At 36.7% G+C, this 5,348-nt stretch overlaps 1 non-coding gene across 1 annotated transcript; it reads right to left on the bottom strand.

Annotated features, from left to right (window-relative positions):
• TRNAC-ACA lies at positions 3,795–3,867 on the bottom strand. The gene has a single exon. It is a non-coding gene; the product is annotated as a tRNA-Cys (tRNA).

The raw sequence follows: 5,348 nt of genomic DNA on the forward strand, positions 1-5,348 counted from the left end.
AGAGTCACGCAGGGTCAGCAGACCTGACCTTTATCAAAATCAGGTGCTTCATATAAAAGTATACAAAGGTCTTAGGGGTTTTACATCATCTTCTGGCTATGAGGCCTGCTGACATTTTATGACCCTTTCTGATAACGGTCAGTCATCCAGAAAACTTATTTTTTCCAGGGGTGATTTTTCTTAAACCAGGCACCACCTTCCAAAGGTACCAGATAAAGTTGCATTCCTATAGGGTGAGGGTGTAGGGGGTTATAATCAAGAAAAGAATTTACTTAGCCTAAGGTTTAACATGATTAATATCAAAGGTTAATAAGGGCAGGGAATATGGAGATTTAGCAGCAAATATTGGCTCAACAAATGAAAAACCCTTCACCAATATAATTCCTAATCAACCCACTATACTAATAATTTCTAACGTCCTAAAAGAATCTGCCTTTAGTAAGTCTAACACATCTCATGCCTCTCACGGTTGGGAGGCTGTTAACAATCACATGTGGCCGGACGAATCTGTACAGGCAGGCTAGATAACCTTCAGAGGAGTTCATAAGTTGAAACACTCTTGTCACGCCCAGGAATTTTTATTAACTGGAGCTGTAGGTTAACTCCTTCTCTGAGAGAGGTGATGGGGGAGAGCCCCCCGTAAAGTCAGAGGTGTAGGTGAGAGCATAAAACAATAAAGTAGGAAGACTCTGGTTTTGGGGGTAGATGCTCAGGAACAGGGGGTTTCCTGAGACTCAATCCTGCCTTTGTGTATGCCGAAGCCTCCTTCCTCATGACCTTTGCCTTGGGCAGAATTCCTCACGCTGGCTCCCGCAGATGAGTCAAATTTAATTGTAAACTTTAAATGTGTTTTGCCATCTATCAATTTTTATAAACTGAAGTTTGTGTTTGTTGCTGTTGTTGTTTGGTAGGGCCTTTAGAATATTAGTTTACTTTTTGTTCTCTAGGCTATGAGTGTCATAATTCAACTAGAATAGTGCCTAAGATGGAGAAGGCAATGGCACCCCACTCCAGTACTTTTGCCTGGAAAATCCCATGGATGGAGGAGCCTGGAAGGCTCCAAGGGGTTGCTGAGGGTTGGACACGACTGAGCGACTTCACTTTCACTTTTCACTTTCATACATTGGAGAAGGAAAAATGGCAACCCACTCCAGTGTTCTTGCCTGGAGAATCCCAGGGACGAGGGAGCCTGGTGGGCTGCCATCTATGGGGTCGTACAGAGTCGGACATGACTAAAGTGACTTAGTAGTAGTCGTAGTAGTGCCTAAGAACATAAATTAAAAGAATAAAAAGACATAAATGGAGAAGTGGGGAGTAAGCAGTAAGGGAAGGAGAGAGAATGAATAAAGGAAGATAAAAAGAAAATCACTTGACAATTCTAAAATGAATAAAGAAGGACTTATTTTAAAGATCAAACTTATCAGTGATTCCTAACCTATGTATCTTTTTTCTATTGAGAATATACTAGAGACTGGATTTGTTTTTTGCACTTGAGAAGAGACCTCATATATACCTGAGGAATAGAAAACAATGAAATAGAGAATTGTTCAAACTGAATTGGATTTTAATGCTTTATTTACCTTAAAAAAGGATTTGTATCATTTTATATGCTGTTACTGCTGCTGCTGACTCTGCTCTGACTATTGTTACTACTGCTCATGTCTGACTCTGTGCAAGACTGCCCTCTGCCAGGCTCCTCTAACTACGGGATTCTCTAGGCATGAGTACTGGAGTGGGTTGCCATGTCCTCCTCCAGGGGATCTTCCTGACCCAGGGATCTTCCTGACCCAGGGATCAAAGCCAGGTCTCCTGAGTTGCAGGCAGATTCTCTACTACTGAGCCACCAGGGAGGCCCACCTTATATGTTACCTAGAATATAACACTAATGTCTAGTGGGGATGGTCAAATATAGCACAGAAAACTCACATAATAAATATTTCCTGTGATATAGAGCTAAATCTTAATTCCTGTTATAAACCTCAATTCCTGATATAAAGCTAAACCTTAAAGGGTCCAGTCAAGAGACAAACATACATTAGTCTATTATGTGGTTTCTCAAACTTTAAGATACACAATCACCTGGAGATATTGTTAAAATGGTATTTCCAAAACATCTCCAAGATTCTGTTTCAACATTTCTGTAAAGAAAACTAATGAATTTGCATTTCCGACAAACTCTCTGGTAATGCTGATTCTGATCATCCCACATACCACATTTTGAATAACAGTATGGTGACTCACGTGGTAAACAATTTGTCTACAATGCTGGAGACCCAGGTTCAATCCCCAAGTCATGTAGATCCCTTGGAGAAGGGAATGGCAACCCACTTCAGTATTCTTGCCTGGAGAATTCCATGAACAGAGGAACCTGGCAGGCTACAGTCCATGGGGTCCCAAAGAGTTGGACATGGCTGAGCAACTAAAAAAAAACATAAGGATGTTAATTAATATGCTTATTTTCCACTAAGGATAAATGATCCCCTAAGACTCAAAGGAAGTAAATTCATTCAAGATATATGCATCTACTTACTATGAGAGATAGAAAATACTGAGCTTTATGGTCATTTGACTTTAAAATTAATAATTATTTTATTGAAAAATACCCCATAGGATTACCAATTTTTACAAGTATTTGACCTGAAGACTTAAAATATTCTAAGTCAATAGAAAAAAAGTATAATTTAGTAATTTGTAGGAAACTCACTTAAAATAACTCCATTTCATTATGTCAGTTATCACCATTTATTAGAAAGTACATAAAGTTTTAATTAGATGACTTTATTTTTGTTATATACTTATTTCAACTTGGGCACACATCTGTTGAAATAGGCTAGATGGTGTTTTACAGAAACATTTTCGCCATTCCATTTATTTCTACATTTTACTTATGCTAACACACCTTGCCTTTGTCTTATTCACACTTGTCTAGACTAATGGGGATTAACATTTAATGGGTCCACTGGTTTCCTGGCCACTTGCTTCACAAATTTCTTCTGTAAAATCACTCTGTTAAGTTTATTTTTAGTGTCTATGGGGACAGACTTTAGGAAGTCTTTTCAGTTCTATAATAAGATCTCATAACTGATGCAATTATAAAAACAAATGAAGTATTTCAAGGTATTTAAACAGCAGTTTTCTAGCAAAGAACATCTCCTGAAGCATCAGAATTTCAGCTTTCGTGACTGGTGAGTCTCATTTTTGGGAAAAAGTTAACACATTCATGTGTAATATAGTATAATGTTATTTGCAATTTTTTGATTGCTAAAATGAATTGGAAACCATATATAAACTGTGTGCTATTTATTGATGATTTTGCAAATAGAAACAATTTCAGTAAATGATATTTGGGATCATAATTAAGGCAGAGTTTAAGAGAGGTTTAGGAGGTAGATTGTTGCTTGTCATTCTACCTCCTAAACCTCTCTTATAATTATATATATATAAAACAGCAATCTAAATGGTCAGCCTGACACCTTTTTTGTCCTTCTTGCAGACTGAACTGTTCACTTTCACGCTCTCTCATTTTCGTTTCTCTGCAGACCACCCACACTTTACTTACCCACTTGCTGTATATTATGTAACACAACTTATGCTTTTACTTCTTTAAATATCTCCATTCTCTTGGTCTACTTAAGATGTTCATTTTCTGTGTGTTTATAGCACTTTAAGTGAAGTCTCTCAGTCGTGTCTGACTCTCTGCGACCCCATGGACTGTAGCCTACCAGGCTCCTCCTTCCATGGGATTTTCTAGGCAAAAGTACTGGAGTGGGTTGCCATTTCCTTCTCTAGAGGATCTTCCTGACCCAGGGATCGAACCTGGGTCTCCTGCATTGTAGGCAGACGCTTTACCATCTGAGCCACCAGGGAAGCCCTCATAGCACTTTACTATTTTCAAATCAAAACACTTACCTTTATTTATCAAGATCCCTACTGGTTCCTAAGTTCCATGATGTCAAGAAATGTGTTTATGTGTTTCAATTGTCCTTGCATTTCTAGTCTGTTTCACTAGGCTTTGGAACATAGTGTGATGTGTAAATGCAATGTTTGGTGTGTAAATGAAAGAGTGAATGTGCTACTGATTTTTCACATATGCTTTCACAGGACTCCACCAAATATGAAGATCTTTATCTTTGTCTTTATTATGGCTCTCATCCTAGCCATGATTGTAAGTATACTGGGAATTTTGAAGAATATGTTTTCAAAATTAGCCAGTGTCTTGTTTCATGTGTTTTGGTCCATTGCCAGTTCAGGAGACATCAGGGACATAGGTTCAATCCCTGAGTCAGGAAGATACCCTGGAAGAGGGCATGGCAACACACTTCAGTATTCTTGCCTAGAGAATCCCATGGATGAAAGAGCCTGGCAGGCTATAGTCCATAGCGTCACAAAAAGTCAGAAATGACTGAAGTGACCTAGTAAGCATGCACGTGCATTTTACCTGAACAAAGCTTTAGAAATTTTAATGTTTTAAAATGAATATTTTCCTTGAATTGTACTACATAAATTCATTAAGGACTTAGAATATATCTTTAATATACACACATATAATGTCACATCCATACACAAACACTAAACACACAGAGACATAAAAGTGTAATAATCTTAGTGTGAAAATTAATTTTTTAAAATAACCTCATAAAAATGTGAGTCTGAGGTGCTAATAAAGACATTTAAATACTAAAAACTCTAAATCTACAAAATGTCAGGGCTTCCCTGTAGTGTCATTAACTGCTTTGGGTCATTAGGCAAAACTGACCTCTCTGAATTGCTCTCATCTTCCTCTAAATTTGTTTCTCCTTCTGTGAAAGCAGTGGTAACTTTCACTTTGATATTCTTTATGTCTAGTTACTGAGATACTCTTCAAGAAATAAGATGACTTCTGTTAATCCAACAAGTTGTTATGGATCTTTCAAAAACAAATTGGTTATTTACATCACAGTAACATTATTTTTTATAAAATAATAGAAGTAGAAAAATTTTTTAAAGTAAGAAGGAAACACAAAATAACTTTATATCAAACCCTATTAGCATAACTAATATATGAATGTAAGTAGCTTTTGAGCTACTTGAACATATCTGCATAAAAAACATTTGACTTGAGCAAATCTAAACCTTAATTTTCAATTTTATTCTCCAATTCACAGTGATAACATTTGTCTCACCTTCAACAAAAAAGAAATTGTTCCAGAGTGAATCGCTTTTTGAATGTAGCAAATTAATAATAGTAAAAGTTTTCTCTTCACATTTCTTCTCATATTAAAGATGTTGTTCAACTAACAAAAAAAATTTTTTAGTGTATCAATTATCCAAAACTTTACCTCTTTGTTTAATCAGAATTGTGGCAGCTA

Source organism: Capra hircus, chromosome 6 (assembly GCF_001704415.2).
Source record: "Capra hircus breed San Clemente chromosome 6, ASM170441v1, whole genome shotgun sequence".
Lineage (NCBI taxonomy): Eukaryota > Metazoa > Chordata > Mammalia > Artiodactyla > Bovidae > Capra > Capra hircus.